General features: G+C 55.7%; 2 long non-coding RNA genes across 2 annotated transcripts; one reads left to right on the forward strand and one right to left on the reverse strand.

The window, feature by feature from the left end:
- Positions 1-725: 725 nt before the first annotated feature.
- Positions 726-3,361, forward strand: LOC119095355 (uncharacterized). Its single transcript, XR_005093861.1, has 4 exons — positions 726-747; positions 1,172-1,282; positions 1,953-1,986; positions 2,639-3,361. It is a non-coding gene; the product is annotated as an uncharacterized LOC119095355 (long non-coding RNA).
- Positions 3,362-5,267: 1,906 nt separating this feature from the next.
- On the reverse strand, positions 5,268-6,458 carry LOC119095356 (uncharacterized). The gene is made up of 3 exons (XR_005093862.1): positions 6,384-6,458; positions 5,769-5,877; positions 5,268-5,319 (listed from the first exon to the last, which is right to left on the reverse strand). It is a non-coding gene; the product is annotated as an uncharacterized LOC119095356 (long non-coding RNA).
- Positions 6,459-8,401: the final 1,943 nt, after the last annotated feature.

Genomic DNA, 8,401 nt, shown 5'->3' on the forward strand with positions numbered 1-8,401 from the left:
GAGCTTGCTTGCATTTTGTGCGATATTGTTTGCGCTGAGCGTGCTTCGTTACCTGATTGAAATGTGTGAAGCCGCCATCGTGGCTGTCCCTGCGGCCTGTATCACGATTTGAAGACCCTTTATTGCAACTTCCCGCTATGGTCGTAGTAGTTCTGCTGCTGGTGCCATCTAGTGATTCCGCTAGCTGGCGCCACCTTGGACGTTAGCATGGCTCGCTGGAGCTGGGCTTGATGTCCGCGTGTTTTACCGGCAGCCATTTTCTGGCGCCTCCAGCATTATGGCCCGGTAGTGCATCCCAAACCGTGCTTTCCAGTCTGTGTCTTTGGCAGCGTGACTTCTTCTGATGTTAGTTAATAGCGTCCATGACGTCCGTTCAGTGACGTCACCTGAGGAGCCGCCTGGCGGATGCCTGCGGTGCCGCACCAACCGGGGAGTCGCCTAACCTCACGTAACCGCCTTACCTCAGTGGCGCCTCACTAACGGCAGCTGTGTCCGCAGGCGGACGGCGGCCCGGCACCGCCCGAGAGCTCGGCGTCGGCTGTCTCCTCCTCCGAGTCCGGACAGGCTGAGCCGGCGGCGCCCGGCGGGCCGGCACCGGACGCCGCGGGCGGCGCCGCCTACACGGCGACCAGTGCGGAGCCGGCCGCGGCGCGCCCGCCGCCGCCGCCGCCGCCGCTGCCGGAGCAGATGGGGCCGTTCCAGCTGGAGGGCTCCGAGCCGACGGTGGCCGAGGCTGAGCAGCAACAGGTAACCCCGAGTCGCGGCGCAGGCCACCGCGCGGGCGTGCCGGCGCGCTGTGATGGGGCAGGGCCTGGAGTTGGGCCTATTCTGGCAAGAAGGTACTCGGGCTAAAAGAGCAGCTTGCTCCTTTTATTCCTTTTCTGTGGTTTTCGGTCTGATTGTGGTTTTGTATTTATATTCACTTATTGGCGTTTTTAAGCCAAAGTTCCGAAATTTTGTCCTCGATGACAGTGTGTGTTGAGGGTTACATCCCCTTCTTGAGTAGTATGTTGTCCCTACTCTGAGGTATACATTCAGCGTCGCTAGCCGTTGAGGGGATGTAGGAAGACGTGAAGGCTAGCGGCCAGCCCTCTGACGCCATCTCACTTGCGATGGTGCCATCTCACTCTGAATCCATCTCTCTTGCGCCACCTAACCCCGCGCTACGCAGCCCGCGCAGCAGGTGGAGCAGAAGCAGGTGCGCGTGCGGCAGCTGGTGCGGCAGCACACGCACGCCGACGGCAGCATCACAGAGGAGATCATCTCCGAGCAGATACTGCAGGTGAGGGATGCGTCGCAGTCGGACGGCGCCCCCTCCCCCTCCCCCTCCTCCCCTTGGACGTGTACCGCAAACAAGCCATCGCCAGAGGGCATCGGCTGCGCTTTGCGAAGCGGCTGCGTCAGAGTCGAGGGTGCATAGACGGGTGTGCAGGCAGTAGAATATCTGTTATTCTCGAGCCCTGATTGAGCGGAGTCTGGTCGAATATGAGATGCGTGAATTTGTACCGTCCTTGGCGTGCAGAAACAACCACGGTGTGTGACGCCGTGGCCTTATATCATGATTGAAGGACACATACTTTGGTTTGTCTGACAGTCCCGTGTCATTTTGGCTAGAGACATGTAGGTTTTCAGGCGGTGGAGTCACGTATGCCAGTGCCGAAGCGTTCACAGCGTAGCCACGCACGCCAATCAATGAACAGCTATGCATCATGCCAGTGCGGAAACTCTGTTTAAAGGTGGTGTTGGACTAAGGGCTACGGCTCTGTTGATATGTATTCATATATATATATATATATATATATATATATATATATATATATATATATATATATATATATTCACGCCACTGCGGGCGGGTCGACAATTTGTACGTGGAATGACAGTCAGACTGTTGGTCGGACATGCTTCCTTACATTGATCAACGTTGCCGACAAGCTGTGTATATTTTGCAGGAAGGAGACGAGGGCTACGATCAGCTGGGGAAAGGTAGGTACCATGAGGCCTCCATATTTGGTTTAAATGCCCCCGGCGGGATCGCTGAAAGTGAATGAGATTGGGTAACAAAAGTGTCACCACCGGTGCGGATTGGGCCCATGGCTCTTGCTGGGGAATCTGTGGGAATCTGTGGGAATCTGGGGAATCTGGGGAATATGGGGAATCTGGGGAATCGCAGCGTTGACACCTCCTGCACCCATGCGCATGCATGCACTGTGTATTGACGTGCAAACGCTGCAGATATGAGTTAACACACTGCACATGGTGTCAGTTTATATTGTACCTTAGCTCTTTGGAATTTACTAAACATTAGTTCAGCTTTATTGGAACTGTAGCGTTAAGCATGCACACATGGAGGATTTGGCTCACTGCCAGGCTGTCGCAGCACGCTCCGAACGTATCGCTATCGATAATTTTTGTTCACACACGGGCTTTAGAAGGTTAAGGGGCAGTACACAAGGCGCCATGAATCCCGCTTTTGCAGAACTTCAACATTCACGCCATGTTTTTGCATGCCGAGAGAGGATCTGAAAACGGGCTCGCCCCTTTTGACGTTCGTAAGTTCCGCCACTGCGCAGAAACGAGACGAAACGAAACCAGGCCAACTGATTGGTCGCCTGACCGGGTGGGCTGCGCCTTTCAGAGCCCGTGGTGGTGTCTGAGGACGTACAGATGACGACCGCCGGCGGGTAGAGGGTACCTCCCGGACCGTGGCGGACCACGTGGACCGCGTGGACCACGTGGACCAGGCGGCGAGCCAGACCGCCGCCCGGCTGAGACCACGTGTGCCGGGAGACGGGTCAGCTGCCGGTGAGGTGTCAGTGACCGTCCTCAACCTGCGCGGGCGCCCTGCGCCGGCCCGAGAGCAGCCGCGGATCGTGCGGCACCCGAGTGGATTGCCGTGATCTCTGCCAGGCGTGGGCCGACTCGGCTCGCGCTGCTGCCAAAGCGTTTGCGACGGAACTTGGGAGCGCGTGACACCGGGAGCTGACGGCTGGCGGCTGGCTGCACGCTCGGAGGCCATCGTCAGCAATCCCATGAGCGGTGCGTTAGTGTGACGGGCTGCCTCGCCTTGCAGACGCCTTGTGACATTTCCCAGAGACGATTTACGGAGGCGCTTTGACGATGTTGCGTGACTATGCAATTCGGAGAACGTTCTCTTATTTCATCGTAATATGTTTCGTACTTTGATTGCATCGGTCTCAAAACGCAAAACGACCGCGAGGTTGGTGGGTTGAGAACCGGCGCGGCTCGCGCTGGTTATGTTACCTTTGTCAGATTATCTGTTCATGCGTCCTGCAATATGACAGAACAGGGTATAGGGTACCGGAACACGTGAACGAAATATATCGTCCGCCATTCGTCACCGATGCGTATTTGTCTGCGAAGCTGCAGATCCAAAATTGTGAACTGCACCGTTTGCAAACAGAACCGCCAGTCCGCGAAATTGTGCACACTGATTCGATGCGTTTCCGTTTGCCATATTTACGGATTGAGGGTATGTATCCTATCGAAACGATGATTAAAGTATCGGTTTAAAGTGTGTGAATGACTTCTGCAGCCGACAGTGGAGACTCGCTGGATTTTGGGTAATACCAATGCGCCGGTAATCTCGTTAAGATACTGATTTGATCCTCGCACTCAGTCAAACACATTTATTCCGCTATATTGCGCGGCAGTATTTTATCCTGCATAGCTCCACTTCGGACAGGGAAACATTGCATATACATCTATCGCGTTCGGGAAGTATATTTACACTATTCACAACAGGACAGCGGAAAAGAACAGGCGTCAAATTTACAAGCTTTCCTTCCCCCACTCGTCACATCCGGAACAGAAATAAAAAGTGATTCACTCTTAGCAGCACCGGACACCCAAAGTCACCAGCTAATTCCCCATGGAAACCATCACTGACACGAACAGCGATTCGGAAACAGGTCAGAGGGTGCCGCAGCACACAGAAAACGCACCGTTGAGCTTGAAAACAGTCCATCCACGCAGACCATACGCGACATTTACCGACTTCACAGTCACTCCGTGTCTTCCTGCTGCACCCGCGGGTGTAAATGTGCCCCAAATCGTAAGTCGAAGACGTTTTACACTCCTTTGTGCTTGTAAACACGAGCAAAATGATTTCAGCTAATGGACGCCATCAATTTTGAGAATGTGTCGTAAGACACGTGTCGTATTTGTCTAGAAGAACCCTCCCAGTTACCTGTTTTGCATCTCATACTGTGAGACGACGAACGACATTTCTTCCTGATAGACACCCACAGCCTACGCACTTTGGGGCGACGGTGCACCGAGGAGCCCCTCTCTTTACAGGGGCGCGGCCTCTGTGCCCTCACCACCGCACGGATGCACGGACGGTTCAGAGTGACCACATCGTCCATCTATCCTCTGAAAGACGGCATGTGTCTGTACAATTAAATACGCTCCGGGTATGTACATGCGGGCGGCAACGCGGCCTGTGCTTCACTCCTGCCCTTGAGATGCGCGGTAACTCTGTTCTTTACTAGCTCCTCGTGACTTTAGGTTGATAAGGTTTTAGGTAAGCTGATGGAGTTTTTATGTTTGACAAAAGCAGCCATAAAAGCTCGTAAGCTTAATCTGACGGATGTATGGCTATGCGGACGCCAAACGACGAACCAAATTTCGTTTCGGCCTGGTGATAACGTCCATGAATTAGGCCTATCACAATGACTTCAGTTCGGAAAGGCCGCTATAGGAACGGCACACTCAACTCTAAGCGTCATAAAAGAGAACAAACTGAACGTCCAAAACTCTGCAAAAACCATGCTAGCAAACGCCTTTACTGTTTCGTTGAAAGCAAGTTGCCATAGCTTTAGATGGTTCATATCTCAGCTGAACCCATCGTAGGCTGTTTACCACCTACCGACGCCGGCGGCTGGGGCAACGAAAAGGAGAAAGAAACTCAGACTAGTCCAATCGTGCTTCGTTCCTGTGCCGTAACATTTGAGTCCTCTGTATCGATGCTCCCCCCCCCTCCCCCCTCCCCCACCTCCGCCGACTTAGACACCTCCGCACGATCACTCGTGCCTCCTCCAGAACTGAGCCTCGCTCGGGTCGACCCCCAACAGCTAGATCGGCACAGCCGGGCCCGTCGCGTGAGAACGCACCGCTCCGGCCTGCCGGCAGCGGCAGCGCGTGACCCGCGACTCCTACGGTCTTGCCGGGGGGGCCTGCCGCGACGGCCGCCGCCACTGGCCGGTCTACTTCCGCTGGTGCACGCCGGCGCCGGCTACGTCCATCCAGAGCGAGAGGTCCAGCCGCGGCAGGGTGGCGCACGAGACCACCGGGTTACTGGAACGACAGAGCGGGGGGGGGGGGGGGGCGTGTCACACGCGCATGCGCACTGGGCAAAGGCACTCATATGAAACTGGTGAACTCCAGACCGCATCGAATTTCGGTGCCTATTCTTATGTGATCAGGAAGGGTAGTGGGAACTTTTTCTTCGTTGTTTCTTCTGTTGCCTTCCTGTCGTGGACGTTTTTGCTCACTTCGCGAATGACAGCCGACATTAACTGCCTTGATCCACTCGGTTACGTTGCGTGGACACTACCCGATCCATCTCCAGCCAGTGCTCACGGGCTCGACGAGTGAAGCCCGGTAAGATACACAAACCTGCCGCCGGTACTCGCATATCGGTATCGGGGAGCACCATCAGGTACACCTGCGGCTTCTTCGATCCTGTCTGAGTTCTGGACGCGGGAAGCCCGGATAAGATACACAAACCTGCTGCCGGCACTCACATCTTGGGGTCGGGGAGCACCATCAGGTACACCTGCAGCTTCTCGATGCCGTCCGAGTTGTCGCAGATGATGTTACTCAGCTTCACCTGATGAATTGCGTCAATTTGTTCTGCAAAGAGCGCAGGCGTCAGCACCACGAGTTTGGGATTGGCGTGCCAGTGTGCTGTGCTGCAGTACAATCACGGACCCAACTAATGGCGGCACCGAAGTACCGAACAAAGCGGCTGAAAGAACCGCGACTTGTACTGCCGGGTTGCATAGCGGGAACAGGCCGTCATACGAGAAACAAGACGAGAGTACCAGTGCCGAAAGAGAAACAAGAATGCCAGACGAGAAACGAGGGAAGAGTCGGACGGACCAAGGTGCGTGCGTTACGTTCTCCGGTTATCTTCAGTAACCCGTTATAACTGGCGTGAGAGAATGTCACGCTGCTATCGGTAACAGCACACGCGTTATCGGAACACCTCTTAGCTGACACGGCGCCTCGCGAGAGATCAAAACAGCCCAGCCTTCTCCCCCCTCAGCCCCGCAGCCGAAGCTGTCACCGGCGGGCCGCTCTGGCGCTGCCCCCCCCCCCCCCCCCTCCCTTCGCCTGCGGGCCGGGCGTTGTTGTACCCGGCGTGAAGGAGCTGGGCAAGCCCTGGTTCTCAAACCAGAAGCGGTCGCCCTCCTTCAGCACGCGGAACTGCTGCTCGGCGATGAGGCAGGCCAGCGTGGGGCCGACCATGGAGCCATCCAGCGGCTTCTCGGAGACGACGCCAGACCAGAGGTCCATGTCGTCCGGGTGCCTGTCGGTGGAGGGCACGTCACCACGGCTGGCGCGACTGCCGCGCGCTGGCGGACAGGCCGGGTACTACCGACGCGTCAGGTGGCGGACAGAGCGTGTCACAGGCTGCCGAGAGCTGCCAGGGGATCGGACATGTTGTTGAAGAGAACAAAGGGCTGTTTTCAGAGGCAAGTACATGGTGTCGAACGGTTCCATGGGCTCTTTCCAGAGGTTAGTTGCGTCTTCGAAGAGCACAAAGGGTTTGTTTCGATAGGCTAGTACGCGTTGTGTTGGACGGTACCAAGGGCTGCCAGGTGCTGCCCTGCCGCCAGATTGGGCGCCAGCGCGACCATCATTAGACCTGGACGGCGGCGGAACACTGACAAGTTCTCTCAGCCGTGATGGGTGGTAGAAATAGACGGCCGAAGGCAGGAAACTGGCATAGAATGTGAAATGTGGAATGGAATGTGGGATGGAATTGAGTGTGGATTAGCGAGCACGCGCGCTGGTGAGACCTGTCGGAAGTTCCGGCTCCACCAGCGTTTAGCGTGTCAGGTCCTCATGCACCGGAACACACGAACGGCCATCGCGCCACCCAGCACACACGCACCGTCGAGGCCGCCCGCCAGGTCCTCTCACCCGTAAACGTCGCTGTAGGCGGAGGCCGTGTTGTTGCTCATGACGGTATTCAGCTCGAAGAAGTCGGTGACGCGCGGCAGGCCGCAGAACTCGCGGAAGCCGTTGTAGCTGGGCAGGCCGTGCTCGCGGCCTCGCTGCATGTTGATCGCCGCTAGATCCATTCCGAACCGGTGCTCGGGCATTTGGAACAGGTGGTTCGTGACCTGTCGACGTACGGTGGCACGGGCTAGGGCTGGGCCGACGAAGTTAACGGTGGTGGAACGCCTGAACGCATCACATGAATGCGATCGCGATAACGTTTACTGAAGTGATTAAATGCATTATAAAGATAGACTCTTACTCTTAGGGGATATCTAAGGTTGCAACGTAAGTTATTAACGTTCATCGTATATGTCATATCGGCTGTTTTATCTGAGTCTCAAACGGACTTTATCCGACCCGAACAGTCGGAAATACGCAAATATATCATTTCATAATGCCCTGCTCCGTACGCCAACATGAATCGTAACTTCAAGGGCTTTGGTCCATCTTTGAAAATGGTTTCAATTAGTTTATTTTTCTACCATCGTATTCGTTCGACTCAAAATACGAGAAATAAATAGGTTGAAAGCTTTTTGGAATCAGGGTAATTCCGCAAACAAAACTATGCATGAATTAATTAAAATTATCACCAAATCACATCCACACACGTGACTCAGTAATTATTGTGGACATCCGGCATGCTGGCACAATTCCGACAGGTTTTTGTGCAACCTCGCCCCACAACAGCCGACGGACGTCTTGCAGCGCCACATCGCTCTGTTTGGTTTTTTGCCATGGGTGGGTTGAGAGCCATGTTTTCCATCAGTGACACAGAGAGCGGGTCAGCTTCCCTTCCGCCTGACAAAAGGCCCGCCGGTCCCACAGCGCCACGCGCTGCCCGATGAATGGCCGGTACATTTTGCGAGGGGCCAGGCCGGTTCTTGTCCATGGCTGGAACCGGCCCGACCTGCTCCGCGTTCATACAGCCGTGCTCGTGAAACCGCGCGACGCGCCGTCGCTCGGGGAACAGCCTCGCGACGCTGCTCTTACGTCCTGCTGGTGACGTCACCTGACGCCCTGCCCCCTCTGACGTCGCACCCGCCTGTCACCCTCGGCGCGGCACTCACCTCCTGCGTGACGGCGTCGTCCATGGCCTGCGCGAGCTGGTTGATGAGGCCCATGGTGTACTGGTCCACGAAGCCGCCCT

This window comes from Pollicipes pollicipes, unplaced genomic scaffold (assembly GCF_011947565.3).
Source record: "Pollicipes pollicipes isolate AB1234 unplaced genomic scaffold, Ppol_2.1 Scaffold_4219;HRSCAF=4965_pilon_pilon_pilon, whole genome shotgun sequence".
NCBI classification, from domain to species: Eukaryota; Metazoa; Arthropoda; class Thecostraca; order Pollicipedomorpha; family Pollicipedidae; genus Pollicipes; species Pollicipes pollicipes.